The following is a 17,033-nucleotide window of genomic DNA, read 5'->3' on the forward strand; positions in this document are numbered from 1 at the left end:
TCCATTCATGACCACAGGAAAAACCATAGCCTTGACTAGATGGACCTTTGTTGGCAAAGTAATGTCTCTGCTTTTGAATATGCTATCTAGGTTGGTCATAACTTTCCCCCTTAAACCAAGAGAAGCAAAATAAGAGTTTACTATAAGGCTACTGCGGAGAAGGCAACGGCACCCCACTCCAGTACTCTTGCCTGGAAAATCCCATGGAAGGAGGAGCCTGGTAGGCTGCAGTCCATGGGGTCGCTAAGAGTTGGACACGACTGAGCGACTTCACTTTCACTTTGCACTTTCCTGCTTTGGAGGAGGAGGTGGCAACCCACTCCAGTGTTCTTGCCTGGAGAATCCCAGGGACGGGGGAGCCTGTTGGGCTGCCATCCATGGGGTCGCACAGAGTCGGACACGACTGAAGTGACTTAGGAGGAGGAGATAAGGCTACTGAGATGTCAGGGACTTTGGAGACAGGAAAAAAAGTACACCCAAATCTCATGCAAGCAATCAGAAGTACAGCAAGCAAAGACAGCTAAAGGAAAATGGGCCCCTGAGTGCCAGTCACAGGGTTGTCACAAAAATGTAGGTAGAGAACGTTTTCAATTTCAGTTTTGCACTAAGTTGAGTTGAGTCACCAAATTGTGTCTGACTTTTTGCAAGCCCATGGACTGCAGTAGGGGACCAGACTTCCTTGTCCCTCACCATCTCCTGGAGTTTGCCCAGGTTCATGTCCATTGAATTGGTGATACCATCCAACCATCCTACCCTCGACTGCCCTCTTTTCCTTCTGCCTTCAATCTTTCCCAGTGTCAGGGTCTTTTCCACTGAGTTACTGTTTTTAAATATGCTGACCATGAAGCCTCTAGTCCAGCTGTATATTTGATACTCATTTCCAGGCAAACCCTAGCCCCCAGGCTCCATTGATCTTCCTCTGTGCTAGGATGAGGGTCCAGATGGCCATTAGGAGCCGAGGAAAGTACCATCTCAACTTCCCCACCCAGGGCCCAGGTGGTCTCTGGTCTCTGCTTCCCTCTGGGCAACTGTGCCTGGCTCTGCTTCACAGACAGCAGTCTCCTGCTTGCTTCTTCTCTCCCAGGCAGGCCTGATTTCCCACTGGAGGCAGTCCAGCCCTTTATCCTGAATGTCCAGACCTCACTGGTTTCATTTTTGCTTCTGAAATCTTAAGTGGCCCAGGGCCCACTCCCATCTGTCACCTAGAATTCCTGCCTTGTGTGGCTGGTTCTTCTCTAGTGATTGTTTATCTCATCTCTGCAGGGAGAATAGGGTGCCAGAGTTTCATGCCTGGGCCAGAACCTGGCGCCCCCACACATTATTTTATGATTGCAGGCAAATGACTGAATATCTCAGAGCCTTAATTTTTCATCTGTAAAATGGGTAGAATAATACAACCCACCTTAGAGTTCTTGCAAATATTGTATATATATATATATATATATGTATGTATATATAAGGTAATGCAAGCGTATTGCTTAGTAGGGTTCCTTAGTAGGTTTCCTGATACATAGCGACTGCTCTCAATTTTTACTGTTCCATCTCCCTCCTCAGTCTTGCTGGTGCTTGGGGAGCAACAGATGTGATCATCTATCGGTCTGGTCCTCAGACCTTCAGATGAGCAGAATCAGATAGGGAGCTTTGGGAAAGGCTCCTTTCCCGTCCCTCATGCAACTGGATCAGAATCCCAGGGTTGGGCTTAGGAATCTGAGATTCTAATAATCAGCCAGGTTCAGCACCCTAGGGAGACTCTATCAGGCTGGTAAGGCCACTTTCAGTAGGAAATAGGGAGAAAATGCCAATCACGGCCTAAAGCGGTCATCCCCCTGCAGTCGCTAGAGTTCCTCCCTCCCTCATTCAAACCCTGGTCAAAATCCTCTCCTCAGAGGGGTGACTGTCTCCCTCCATCTCTTTCCTCATCCTTCCTAGCAGTTTTCACTACCCAATCTGGAGTGTGTGTTTACTGCTCATCATCCATCTCTCCCACCCTTGAGGCCTGTGGCAGTGCCTAGCACATACCGTGAAGAAGAGAATGAACCAGCCTCTACTGAATCTCCCTTTCCCATCCCTTAGCAAGATGTGGGGCAGATTTCAAAGCTTTCAGGTCCCCTTCCTTATTAAAACTCAGCCCAGTTTGGTTTAGAACTTAATCTCTTATCCGATTCCAAGGTCACCCCTTCTCTATCATGAGTGGATGTGGGGCTCTGGGGACTTGAAAGGGGACAGACAGTCTGCTTTCCACCTCTTCCCCCCACCTCCCTCCACCCACCACTGGGACTGAAGGGAGCTTGGTGTGACTTTGAGATAACCCTCTCTTTCCTCAGGTTGTCAGAGGTTGGGGGCTGGGAGTCAGCAACTCGTGGGAAAGGAACGGGAAGTCTCCCGATGTAGCCAGTGTTTTGCAATCCTCTCCAGGTTAGCAGAGCTGCTGGCCTGCCTGACTCTTCCTGGGGGAGCTTCTCAACGCCAATGCCTTGTAGGGTGCAGGCGGGGTTCCTCCGGATGTTCTCTGAGTGAGTGATCCTGTTCCACTCCACCACACACCTAAGCTGCCTAAACTGGCAGTTACACCCACGGCCTCTTGCTACTGGGGTCCTTTTGCCTGCAGGCAGCCACCTCCCACTGTGTCCCCTGGACACCTGAGAAACTCACACATGTGGGTGTTCAGGGCACACATGGTTAGATAGGTGCCAGCCCTACCCTACGGCTTCTCTTCAGCCCTCTTCTCCCCTGCATGGTGAGGCTCATCTAGAGAACAGCATGTTCAGGGCTAAGCACTATCTGATTGGGATAGAGGGGCTCCCAGGGCCCACAAGGGATACTTTGCAACCCTTAGTTACACAATGAGGGTAAAAACACAAAGGAGCAGCTCCCCTCCTCCATGCACACCTTGGGGAGGAAAGGAAACTGCCCCTGGTGAGCCCCTCCTCACACAGCCCCATCAGGCGACTCCTTGTCCTCATCAGTCTTGGGCCAAGAGCCACGGGACAAGTCCCAGCTCACAGCCTGTCCAACAGTCAAGCACTTCTTGATCTTCTGATCAAAGCTTCCAGATTTGGAGGCTGTGCCAAGTGCAATAAATTCATGAAACTTGTAAAAGTCAGGATCCTAACAGAGCCATAGGAATACAAATTTTGGTTCCTCCCTCCCCTTCCTTCCTTCTTCAATTCTCCAGTGGCTGAAGGAATATAAACTGACTTCTAGAAAGTGGCTCTTAAAGGAAAGGGCAGGATCTTCCCTATTTCCTGATGGCTAGAAGGTGGACCTGATGGACGTGATGGCTGGAGCTACCACAACTATCGTGGGCTATAAAGGAGACACTACACGATAAAGGTGCCAGAGCAGCAGAGCAGGAGGAGTCTGGGGACCCCACGATCATGGAACTGCCTTTCCATCCCTAGGCTTTTGGGTCTATGTACATGGGAGAAGCATATCTTACTACGTTCAACCAATCTTTTTCAAACTTCCTCTTACAGCCGAAACTCGTGCTAATAGTCTGGCTCTAAGCTTGAGGCCTCACTTTATTGGAAAAATTATTTGCTTGCAGGATTGCAAGACAAATGGAAAGGAAATCTGCCTCATGACTTGATATTCTTTAAACATATTGCTACTTTAGTTCTCTCTCCTGCCACAGGTGGTGCCTGCCTCACGCTTTAGGAAAATCTCACAGATTACAAAGTCGGTAAAACCCAAGTTAGAATTTGGTTTCTATGATTTCTTCAGCTGTGTAGTAACCTTGAGCAATTTACTCAACATTTCTGAGTTTTAGTTTTCTGTTTTATTAGAGGGTTTTTAAATATATATATTTTACTTACTTATTTTTGGCTGCATTGGGTCTTAGTTGCAGCACACAGGATCTTTCGTTGCAGGGTGTGGGCTCTCCATTTGTGGCATGGAAGCTTAGTTTCCTGGGGGAATGTGGGATCTTAATTCCCTGATCAGGAATCGAACTGGAGTCCTCCGTGTTGGAAGGTGGTTCTTAACCACTGGACCACCAGGGAAGTCCCTTCTGTTTTATTAAACAAGAATAATAAAGTCTGTCTTGAAGAGTTCATCTGACAAATTTTTATTGAACGTCCACTATCTGCATGACGTTAAACTGGAGATACCATAGACAATAAACAAGGGGAGAAATAAACAAGTCCAGTGAGGGAGAGATGATAAAGAAAGCAAATAAACAAGCAAACAAAATAATCACAGTAAACAGTTTACTGTAACAGAACAGCAGAGTGTAGGAGCCCTGGGAGCTAGGAAATCCTCCACGATGAGGGCGAAAAGACACACTTCATGTAAAGCGCTGAACACATGCCCTAGCTACTATTCTAGTCCTCGCCTAGACCTTTCAGTCTCCTCACACAGGGCATGAACAAAGCCCAAGGACAGTCCCCCATCCTCTGCAGCTTGTGCACAGCTCTATCAGGGTAATCTGATCTGTGCTGTTTCTGTCCATCCAAGGATGGAAGGGCTGGACAGACAGAGGGCCTCACACAGACTGCCAGCAGAAAAGCTGTTGGCTGTAGACCCTGCCTGGCACAGACCCACCAATGAACTGGCTTTGTCCCCGTGTCTAATGGGCACCACCTGGGTCCCAGGGATGGCAACTGGCATCAATTAGTTCTCATCAAGCCCAAGCTGGAGCGGCACCCTGGCTTCCCTCCCAGGTAGCGGCGTCAGAAACCGCCAGCTCCCAAGCTGCGTGTCGTTTACTGCTAACGACCTCCGTCGTGACCTCTGTTCCATTACTTGGGACCCCACCAGGCCCGTGGCTGTCATCATCATGAGAAACCTGGTTCTCTGAAGGGGCCAGATGTGTGCAGTGAGGATCACTGAAGCAACAGAAGAATTCTGAAAATTCCCTTTCTGGCTTTCGAATTTCATGCAATACAGAAAGATAGGCAGTCCAAAACTGGGGGGACTGCATGGAACCTAAGCAGGTACTATGAAGGCAGACCTAACGGAGAGATCAAGTCCTCCTCAGCTGTTTCCAGGTGTCTGATCTTGGGCAAGGTACTTAACCTCCTTACACTTTGGTTGCCGCATCTTAAAATGGGCATGGTAATCCCTGGAGGGGAAGAAGTAACCAAAACAATCCATGTAAACACTTTCAGGAAATCTTCCACATGTGTTTGTTTTGACCCATTTTCTTTATTCCACAAACGTTTCCGAGCGTCTAAGATGCGTGAGGCTCTGTTCTAGGCTCAGGAAATGCAAAGAGAGATAACAAAGCTGGAAGGACAGTTGAAAGGCATCTCATCTGGGACCATCCACTTTTGGACTGCAGAGCATCTAAACTGAGTAAAAGGCCCTAGGATCCACCCACCCCAGGTAACAAACTGCTCCAAAGCTCAGTGACTTCCAGCAATAAGTGTTTCTACTTTCTCATGACTCTGTGGATTCTCTGGGCAGTTCTTCTGGTCTGGGCCAGCCTGGTCAGACCTGGGTGGGCAGGGTCGGCCCCACGCACAGGTCCCAGGCCTCAGCTGGGGGATCGGCAGCTACATTTCTCTTGGTCTCGGAGCCTCCAGGAGGCTGCTGGTGGGCTAGTTCACTAGCTGCCAGAGGGCCCCATGGTAAGAGAGGAGGCAAGCTCCAGCTCACCAGCACTTTCTCAGCCTCTGCCTGTGACACATTAGCTTCGCTCCCTTGGCCAAAGCAAGTCACATGGTCAGGGCCAGAGTCTGTACGGGAGGGGGCCACCCAAAGGCGTGGAACAAGGGAAGTGGGAACAAATGGGGCTGTCAGTGCTACAGTCAAACACAATAAGCCATTTCCACCTTCCAGAGGAGAAAGAACCTCATGATAGGAATCAGAGAAGAAATATAAGGGAACCACACACTACGTACTTCAGTGATTCACAAATGTTTTTGATCACATATCTCTGTATTTGATCACATATCCCTGTATTTTGATCACATATCCCTCAGGGGCTGCCATAACAGAATACCACAGACTGGGCTGCATAAAGGACAGAAATGTACTGCTCACCCTTCTGGAGGCTGGAAATCTGAGATCAGGGTACCATCACAATGGTTTCTGCTGAGAACTCCTGTCCTGGCTTGCTGATGACCACCTTCTGGATGTGGTGGGCTCATGTGGCCTTTCCTCCGTGTGTGTGTATGGAAAGAAACAGAGAGATTGCTCTCCTCCTGCCATTATAAGGTCACCAGTCCTATTCGTTTAGGACTCCATCCTCATGACCTCATTTAACTTTGCATGCTCAGTTGCTCAGTCATGTTTCACGCTTTGCAACTCCATGGACTGTGGTCCACCAGGTTCCTCTGTCCATGGAATTTTCCAGGCAAGAATACTGGAGTGGGTTCCCATTCCTTTCTCCAGGAGATCTTCCTGATCCAGAGATTGAACCCGCATCTCCTGCATCTCTTGTATTGACAGGCAGATTCTTTACCACTGAGCCACCTTGGAAGCCCCATTTAACCTTTGATCATCTTCTAAAAGGCCTAATTTCAAATTCAGTCACCATGGGGTTAGGGCATCAACATATGATTTGGGGGCACCATTCAGTCCATAGCGATACCTAATTTTTTTAATTTCACCTCTCCAATATATGCATGCTTATGTACACATTGTATACACATTCTTTTAAATAGGAAATTTAGGCAGATGAGTTAAAGGTGAAAAGTAATACTTGAAGTGTTAATTTTGATGACCCTATACTATTAATAACTAATATTCCAAGGCACAATATATACTAAGGGTGAATTTCATCATCAACAACAGTGGGTGTAAATCCATCTTTCAAGTAATCTCCTTCATAATTTTTAATTTGGGGGGCAAGGGGAATGACTTCTTGTCTGATCTTGTTTTCACCTCACCATGTGCCAATACAGAGCTCATACCAGCCACATCAGCTAATGTTTTTGTTTATTACTGAGTCATGTATTATTTTATTAGTATTGTCTTTAATTCTCAGTCTCTCTACAATAATCCGTTCAAATCATTTCTCCATTTTGTAGGGATTAGTTTAGCTAAAACTAGATTGTGTAATTTGTAAATCACTTATCCAAGCACATGTCAACCGTAATATCCCAAATCCTCCTGGGAAGTAATTCATAGGTGAGGTTACCCCCATCGCCCCCTCACTGTAGAGCTCCTGAAGGGCCTAACTATGTTATGGGTGACATCAGACGCCCTGACATATCCACTGAAGGAAGCTACTAGTGCTGATCTGAACCTCAAGAGATTAGGAAAGTATAACTGTGGGGCTTTGGGGGGACTCCAAAGTTTTACTTTTTCCCCACAACCCACTTGTGTTGAGTACCCCACTTGGAGACCACTGATTTGCTTTATAAAGACAAATTTGAAGTTTTACACATGATACTAAGATTTGAAACAATGCCTTATACCCAAACCTGGGGGCTTAAAGCCAGAGAAACGTATTCTGTCATAATTCTGGAGGCTTGGAATCTGAACCCAGGGTGCGGGCAGGGCCCTGATCCCTCTGGAGGCTCCAGGAGAATCCTTCCTTGACTCCTCCAGCTTCTAGCGTTGTCAGCATTCCTCAGCTTGCATCACTCTGCAGTGTCTTCACATTACCGTTTCCTTCGTGTGCTTATCTTCCCTGGTAAATGTCCTTTTACAATGACAAATGACATTTGTCATTGGATGTAGGGCCTACCCGGGGCTTCCCAGGTGGCTCATTGGTAAGGAAACAATCTACCTGCCGCAGTAGATGTAAATTTGATCCCTGAGTTAGGAAGATCCTCTGGAGAAGGAAATGGCAACCCACTCCAGTTTTCTTGCTGAGAAAGTCCCATGGACAGAGGAGTCTGGAGTGCTACAGTCCATGGGGTGGCAAAGAGTTGGACATGACTGAGCAACTGAGCAAGCACACACGTGGGGCCTACCCAGATGGATGGTTCGGGGTGATCTCCTCCTCTCAAAGCCCTTAATCACATCTGCAAAGACCCCATTTCCAAATAAGATCACATTTGCAGGTTCTGAGGGTCACCATTCAACCTGACGCACGCATCCTTCCCACTATTGTAATGGATGCAGTGGAAACTAGAGGGGAGTCGGGGCACAGTGTAGACCGGCTTCTGTCTCTCCCTCCTTCTGTTTCTCCCTGCAGGGCTTCTTTGAACACAAGGTTTCTCTCCAGAAAACTTCCCCCAGCAAAGAACTCCTTCCTCACTGTGGTTCATGATTAACTCATGTCTTCTGATGTGAAGGAAATGCCTGAGACTTAGAAAAGCAATTGCTTGTCCTTTAAGAACTGTTAAGACTCCTTCCTCCCGTCTTTCCACTACCATTCCACCGCATCTCTTCTCCTCTAGGCCTCCTCCAAGCATTTTCTCAGGAACTACCAGCCTGGTTTCTGATTTCCAAGGAAGGAGCCAGCCACTGGGGCTTTACAGTGGGCACAATAGCGCCAAAGCTTGGCCAGCCCCAGGGCAGAGCTGTGGCCAACCAGAAAAGGAAGAGTGAACCGGGGACATTGCCTCTTAGCCTCAGAATCTAACCACTTTCAAGTTTTACTGGGAGTTTGCCCTATAATCAGGGTTGCTGTATTTAGCAAATAAAAATGCAAGGTGCCCGGGTGAATTTCTGTTTTGGATAGACAATTCGCAGTTTTGTTTTGTTTTTTGTTTTTAGTATTTTAGTATGTGTATTTCTCATGCATATTTAAAAAAACTACTGAAGACGAAATATTTGGAAACAAAAATTGAGTATCCTGCATTTTATCTGTCAACCCTACCTATGACCTTCTCTCTCTCTTCTTCCTTCCTTTCTTCCAAAAAACCTAGTCTCTGCAAAACCCCACAGTAGGCATGCTGCTGCCGCTGCCGCTGCATCGCTTCAGTCATGTCCGACTCTGTGCGACCCCATAGACTGCAGCCCACCAGGCTCCTCCGTCCGTGGGATTTTCCAGGCAAGACTACTGTAGTGGGTGCCACTGCCTTCTCCCATAGTAGGCGTAAATAAAGGCTGATGCTTTCCTTGGGGCTTCCCGGGTGGTGCAGTGGTAAAGAAGCTGCCTGCCAATGCAAGGGATGCAAGGGACTCGGGTTTAATCCCTAGGTCGGGAAAATCTCCTGGAGTAGGAAATGGCAACCTGTTCCAGTATTCTTGCCTGGAAAATTCCATGGACAGAGGAGCCTGGTGGGCTGCAGTCCATGGGATAGCAAAGAGCTGGACACGACTGAATGCACACACACTGCTTTCCTTCAAGGTATTCACAACATAGGGGAGGAGACAGGTAACAGATGGCCTTTGCACAATGAGATTCATCTCCATCCCAATAAATCTTCATTCAGATTATTCAGACTACATAGAAGCAGCAATTCTATATGAGGAAGAGCTGAATGAGGTGGGAAAAAGTTCAAAAAAAAGCACAGGGGTGGAAGGCTCTTGAGCTGACTCCATGGACAAGTGTAAAGCCATGGAAGGCATGGCTTCAGGAAGATATGCTGGGCTCTGGGAGCATGGAGTGGAGGTCTTGATGAGGCCAAGTTGCTGATGTGGGAGCTGTGTGTGTCTGAGGAAGCTGGCATCAGAAGTGGGGGCCAGAAGTGTTGTCTGGAGAGTGAAGGGCTCTATACACCATGCTGAGGAGTTGGGGCTTTCTCGGATGGGTCCTAAGAGACCAAACCTACAAATGGACAAAGTTCAGATCATAAGTGACCGTAGAGCTGTGACCACAATCGCTGCAGCAACCTGCCCAGAAATCCAAATCACAGCCTCAGTCCATACCTCCCAGCTTCCCACCTTTTTGTCCCTGCTTCCAACTCAGGACCAATCACACAAAATGCCCCGTTTCCAGTTACCAGCCTCCACCTCCCTCAGGCAACAAGCTCCAGTCAGGGCACACCTGAAGTCTCTGAAAAGCGTTCCTGCCCCCTACTCGGCTTTGAGTTTCTGCTCTAAATAAACTGCTTGTTTATTCTCATTTAAGTCACGTCTTCATTTATTTCCACAGTAGAGACCACAGGTATTGCTTTGTAGAGAGAGAGAGAGGGGGCAATGGAAACAGATCTCATACCCTGATATGTGGTGTTAATACAATCACAGAGAGTGGTGTTATTCAGAGCTAGAAAAATGTGCTTTTTAAGACCCTTTGCGATCTATACACACACACAAATTCTTAATGTTTATGTTCACCTGAACACCCCCAAATTCTTTTACATTCTAAAGAAAGGCTTTGTATCTTTAAATGCAGTTTAAAAACAAGTGTCAGCACTGCCCTTCATTTTCTTTCTGACAACATTTTTATTTCCCCTAGTGGGAGATTGCATCAATTTGATCCTCTTCCCTAGATCAGGCCCCTGAGCCATTTTACTCTACAGCCTCCTCTCACCACCACCACATCCCCTCCACCCTCCCCAACTAAATGGGTGGAGCCCTGTGATGTTGAATTTGGTCGTGTGCCCTGCTTTGGCCAATGATGTGTTAGCAGATATGATGCAAGCAGAGGCTTGAATCAGGCTTGGCCTCTGAGCCTGGGGCTCTTATACCTCTGCCACCTTCGTAAGAAGGACCCTGCGTCTTATGCAGGGTGAGAAGAGGGTGAGTGTCAGGTGGAGCTAAACCACTCCAGCCAAAGAGTTTAGATTAGACAACCGCCAGCTGACCAATGAGTTAAATAGTTATTTTTCAGTTCCTCTAAAATTTTGTGATTGTTACTCAACAGTTTCATACCAATAGTTGACTTTCTACCACTTGATTTCAGAATTTCAAGGGATTTTTCATTACCATGAATATATGATTGTTAATAGCAAATTCTAATGGTTGTCTACCCAATTTCATGTTTCCCTGCCATTCTTTCCTTCTGTTAGAGCCTTGATTTTATTTTCAGGTCACCCTATGCCCAGACAAGGGCCCAGAGAAGGTGTCCTGTTCAACCTCAAGGAGCAAATGTCCATTCATCCAAGTCAATTGTCATTTGCTGGTGACTGCAAGTCTGTACCAGTTATGGCCAGTGAAGTGTGAGAAGGCTGCTAGGGGCTTTCTGAGATGGCTTCTCTCCTCCTTATAAGGAATTCATGAGATGATGCTTTCTTTTTTAATGCCACTTGACTCTTAGAACTGCTGCAGCCATCTTGGGACTATGAGGGGAGCTGACAACAGGGCAAACCAACATTTTGAAGAGAACAGATTGTGTCCAGACTCACTGCGTCCAGAAGAGAACAGGCTGCATCCCAGACTCATTGCGTAGCCGTCCCATAGTGAGCCTTTGGCACTGCCCTAACTCAGGGCTATTTGTTCCGTGCCCTTGCTATTTAGGCCCTGTTTTCTTACAGTTTCTATTCCTGATAGCTCAACCCTTCCTGATTCAGATGTTTCCTCAGAAAAGGAAAATCCCATTTAAAGAAGGGGATGTGTTGATTTTCTTTTCTTTCTTATGTTTTCATCAAGTGAGAATCACTTGATAAAAAGTGGGGCAAGGCCTCTCAAAATCTTTAAAGATGGGCTTCACATATTTGCTCCAATTTGTTGTTGCTGTTGAGTCATTCAGCTGTGTCCAGCTCTTTGCCACTGTATGGACTTCAGCACACCAAGCTTCCGTGTCCTTCACTATCTCCCTGAGTTTGCTCAAACTCATGTCCAATGAGTCAGTGATGCCATCCAATCATCTCATCCTCTGTTATCCCCTTCTCTTGCCCTCAATCTTTCCCAGCATCATGATCTTTTCCAATGAGTCAGTTCTTCACATCAGGTGTCCAAAGTATTGGAGCTTCAGCTTCAGCTTCAGCAACAGTCCTTCCTGGGAATATTCAGGGTTGATTTCCTTTAGGAATGACTGGTTTGATTTCCTTACAGTCCAAGGGGCTCTCAAGAGTCTTCTGCAACACCACAATTCAGAAACATCCATTCTTGGGTGCTCAGCCTTCATTATGGTACAACTCTCACATTTGTACATGACTACTGGAAAAAGCATAGCTTTGACTAGTCAGAACTTGGTCATATAGATGTCATTTGCTTCAGTTGATGCCTCCAAAATTTGACTTTAAGTGGTGTCACCATGACTACAATATGCTATGAAAGGACTTCTGACCTCACTACATGAGTCTGTGCTGCTTTGGGCTGACAGGTAAGTGCAGGAAGAATTTCAACAAGCACAGGTTTTCTTAATGATGGTCCCTCCTTCCAAAGAAAGACTCCCAGGGCCTATTACCCTTCCTTGACCAGGGTGAAGTTGACCTCTTTAAGTAGTAGCAGATACATCATAAAAAGCAGATTCAGTCCACAAGAATGTTCTTGCTCCAGCACAATAAGTACGTGATACATCTGCTCACTATGATACATCCCATTGCAGTAGATGACACTTTTTGAAAACATATTAAAATCTCATTAGATTTTATCTAAACTTGCTGCTAATTTGGGTAACTTGACTATCTTCCCCTCGTCCCATGCTGTGCTCAGCAGAAACCAGCTCATGCCAAATTATCATTCATTTTGTTAAAACAAAACTTCAGGCCACTCTCTGGACTTGCAAACTTTCTTCTGCCCCAGGGCCACTCACTGCCCTCGCTCTTATTGTTCCTGGGAACATCTCTCTCCCACTCACTGCCGGTAAACTCTTGGCATCTGGCAATGCAAAATTCAAACATCAATTCCTCTCTGAAGGTTCGCCTGGATCCTCGAGACAATGCTGCACAAGGGGTGAAGTCAGACTACGTGATTTTGGATTCACCTCTGCACCCAGTTGGGGCTCAGGTGGTAAAGAATCCATCTGCTGGTGCAGGAGACTTGGATTCGATCCCTCGGTTGGGAACATCCCCTGAGGAAGGAAATGGCAACCCACCCCAGTATTCTTGCCTGGAGAATCCCATGGACCAAGGAGCCTGGTGGGTTACAGTCCATGGGGTCACAAGAGTCGGACACAACTTAGCAACCAACACTTTCACTTCACTGTCCCCAGTTAGCCAGGACACCTCAGTAGAGGAGCCCAGCTTTTCTGAGCCACGTCTCAGCTTCCTCTCCTGTAAAATATGAACGCTGTTTGCCCCTGCCTCCAGCCGGTGCCAGGGAAGAGCCGAGCTCATAGGAGAGGCCTGGCACAGAGTAAAGGCTCAGTATGTTTTGGCTGTTGTTACTGGATACCTTTCTACAGAATCATAAAGCTTTATAGCTAAAAGGGGCTTCAGAGAGTTCTTCTCAACCTTCAATGTGCAGCGAATCACTTGGGGATCCTGTCAAAACACGGACTCTGATGCAGCAGCTCTGGGGCGGTGCCTGCAATTTCTGTGCATTACTCACAAGTGTTGCAGATACTGCTGGTCCCAGACCCGCACTTGACTAGCCCAGCTGTGTAGGACGCTGAGTTCCTGCTTGTTTTAGAAAAGAGGAAGATGAGGCCTGAGAGAGGCTGTTCCTGGGCCCAGCGAGATCTAGAAGCCTGCTGAGAAAGGCAATATGGAACACAATCCTCCTGGTGGAGTTTAATGAGAGATTCACTTTTCAAAGCAATCCTCGTCTGAAAACCATGTGAAATTGATCTGTGCATCGTAAATTTGTTTCCTCACCCCGAGAGCCAGAGCTCCATTTCCTGAAGAGATATCCTTTTTTCCTGACTCTCAGAAGGGAGGAAGTGGGGATGAGATGGACAATGTCTAAAGCAAAGGCATTAAGCCAAAATGAGCGGTGTTCTACTGAGGGAGAAGAAGAAACACATGACCTCAGGGCCCGTGGTATAAAATATAGCTTAGAAGGAGCTGCCTTGGGTTTTTACTCATCCCAGAATGTCCTAAAAACAATCAAAGTTTTCAGGAAATTGGGGGAGTGTGCAGAAACAGTCATTGCTTTTCCTGCAAAAGGCAATTACCAGGTTTCCAACATTAGGGAAATACTCAGCTCTCTCGTCTGTGGGCAGGCATCTGAGCTAATGAGGCTCGGTTGTGTGGCACACTGAGCCGGGTCTCACAGCTTTCCTAAGTAGATCACAAAACTATTCCTTAATTAAGAAGACGTGCCCATCACATCCCACTGTTTGTGCCAACACCCGGATGCCTGTCACATTGACTGCCACGGTGGATTCTATTTCTTTTCCCCACACCCGACCTTTTCTCTCATTTGGTTCAAACCAAAGCTTAACCCCGGCTTCTCAGCACAGCTGAGAAGGAACCTACTAAAGAAAACACACAGAGCCCCCATCAGAGAAACTGCTGGAATCTACCAGCTCCTGAAAGCAATCCTTTAGAGAAGGCATGACTCGATCCTAAGTGAGATCTGATATTTAACAATCTTCTGCCATCCACAAGCCCTGTTGGTGTCAGCAAAGTTTTTCCCATCAGCTGCTGGATGGAAGAAAAAATGGAAGTAAATTGTTCTATGAAGGGTTGCTCATACCCAAAAGACTACAAGAGTTCAGAGATGCAAGTCCCTGAAGAAAATGGATCAAGTCTTTTGCATGGTATCAATAATGATTCAAGCAATTCTGTTCATTTTCTATCAAAAGACGACCAGTAAACTCCCTCAGGTCTCTCTGCTGTTTGCAAATGGCCCTTGTCTTCAGAGAGTTGACAGTCTAGTAGAAGGAAGAAGAAATAACTAGGAAACAAGGTGGAGAGTGGTCCCTGCACTAAAGGAGTAGGAGAATTGCTGGAGGAGGGGAATATGAACCCTGATCTTAGAAGTAGAGCACCACCCTTCAGGCAATTTTCAGAGTTTCATGGCCCAGCTTTCTCAACTTCCCTAAGGATATCTAGAATATAAGACTTGTCTAACTTAAAGAGTAAATGAATGGGAAGTAGTGTATATACTCTTCTGCTTTTATAAATATAAAAATACATATGATCATAATTGTAGAGAAGAGGAGCAAAGGACTTAGCCATTTTAAGTAGTTGTTTCATCCCAAATGGCACTGTAAGGTTGGGCAGGTCGTGCACTGTACAAGGGCACCTGACTAAGGGGGCAAATAAGGACTAAAATCCAGCGATCTGCCTTAGTGCAAGGTTGCATCTATCCAGGAAAAAAAAAGGTGTCCCTACTTCTGATTTGCACAGGGCATCACATTGCCTAGTAGTGGCCCTGATTCTGAGAAGTTAAAAATATCTTAAAATTCCTGTTAAATATCTATAGCATTTTCTTTTGAAACTTAGCGACTGAACAACACCACTGCTATATATAAAATAAACAACTAGGTTCTACTGTGTAGCACAGGAAACTATATTCAATACCTTGTAATAAACTATAATGGAAAAGAATCTGAAAAAGAATGTATTATATATGTGTATATATATAAAAAAACTCAATCTGCTGTAAATTTGCAACTAATACAATGTTGTACATCAATTATATTTCAGTTAAAAACAATTTAAGATTCATGTTGATAACTGCCTGATTTGTAAGAGTCAGAGTCACCTCCCAGAAACATCAGAGTGCCTGTGGAGTGGGTGCTGGTACGAAGTGCAGGCAGGAGCTTGCTGAGCAAGGTCCTCCAGGTTGGTTTTGTAGAGGAAGCAGCAGGGCAGGAGGATGGGGTTCTGGGGGACGTGGTTGGCTGGGGTCTTTGTCTCCCTGCTCACCTGGAGCTGAGATGAGGATTTCTGACTCTCTGACTTTGGACCTCTGCCGTTGCTGCTCTAGAGTATTCGGCTCAGCCGTCCACCCCAGCATCAGCTCTCCTGGTCATCCAGTAACAGGTGATATGGAACAGGCAGTCCAAGGTTTAGGCAGAGAGGTTACCAGGCACACAAATGAACTTCAACATCCCTCACTTGAAAAAAAAAAAAATCAAAAAAAGCAGATTTCCTGTTCGCTGCTCTAAAGAGGAAGCTTTCTATAACCTCAGAAATTTCAGGCCCCAATGCCTGCTCTTCTCTCCCTGAGGAACCTGCAGCCTTAGCCCTGGCTGAACGCAATTGGCATTAACCACATTCAGCTTTTTAATAGCTGATTCCAGCCAACCTTCTCCTCTCCCCATCTCCAACCCCAAGAGTATTGCAGAGATTAATTAGAGAGAAGCTGTCTGTAAGAAGGCAGCCATATTATGAGTCTCTGGAGAGCAGGGCCCCTGTCTAATTCAGCCACTTGTCCCATAAATAGTTACTGAATGTGCCAGGCATTCTTCCAGATAATAGAGCAGAGTGGTTCTGGGCACAGTCTGAGCAACGCTGCATGGTTCCTATTTCAGCTCTACTACTACCTACAAGCTGTGTGATCTTGGGCAAGTTAACTGACATCTCTGAGCCTTAGGATGATAATGTTACTTACCTCACAGGGTTTTAAGGTTTGAATGACATATGTATAAATTTCTGAGGACAAATAATGAGAACATGTATCCACATGGAGGTTGTACACAAATGTTTGTAACAGCCCCAGAGCAGAAGCAACCTAAATGTCCATCTGATAAATGGATAAATAAGAGGTGGCACATCCATACTGTGGATGATTATCCGGCGATAAAAAGAAATGAAGTACAAACAAATATAATAAGGATGAGCCTTGAGAACATTATGCTAAGTGAAAGAAGCCAGTCACAGAGGACCACATATTGTATGATTCCCTTTTTATGAAATGTCCAGAACAGGGAAATCTAAAGAGGCAGAAAGGAGGTTAGTAGTCACCTGGGCAGGGAGAAGGGAGAATGATGGGCGGGTACAGGGTTTCCTTTTATGGTAAGGAAAATGTTCTAAAGTTGATGGTGGTAATGGTTGCACAGCTCTGTGAATACACTAAAAGCCATTGGATTGTATACTTGAAACTGGTGAATTGTATGGTATGTGAAATATAATTTTCACTAAAGCCGTTTTTAAAACGTCTTAGGACAATGCCTAGTGCAAATTAAGCACTAAATAAGGGTTAGCTAATATTGTTTGGTGCTCGGAAAATTAGGAATGTAAAAGATGAGCAGTCTTTGCTTCATGAAGCTTGCATCCATGGAATTCACTTCTGCATCCCACGCACTGTCAGGCACAGAGTTTGGCGCCCAGCCAACATCCTCCATTGTCCGTTGGACCGTGTGCCTTCACAAGTCTCATCAAGTGAAGGGGTGACTAGTGATGGCTGGTCAGGGCTGTCTGCCTGCCTATTCTTGTCCCACCCTCTCGCGGTCCACACGGTCAACTCAGCGG

General features: G+C 46.3%; 1 long non-coding RNA gene across 1 annotated transcript; it reads right to left on the reverse strand.

The window, feature by feature from the left end:
• Positions 1 to 9,244: 9,244 nt before the first annotated feature.
• LOC147344407 (uncharacterized) lies at positions 9,245 to 13,947 on the reverse strand. The gene is made up of 2 exons (XR_015155316.1): positions 13,219 to 13,947; positions 9,245 to 9,610 (listed from the first exon to the last, which is right to left on the reverse strand). It is a non-coding gene; the product is annotated as an uncharacterized LOC147344407 (long non-coding RNA).
• Between the last annotated feature and the right edge of the window lie 3,086 nt (positions 13,948 to 17,033).

This window comes from Bos grunniens, chromosome 26 (genome assembly GCF_055505025.1).
Source record: "Bos grunniens cultivar Pamir isolate PY7600 chromosome 26, Bosgru_T2T1.0, whole genome shotgun sequence".
NCBI classification, from domain to species: Eukaryota; Metazoa; Chordata; class Mammalia; order Artiodactyla; family Bovidae; genus Bos; species Bos grunniens.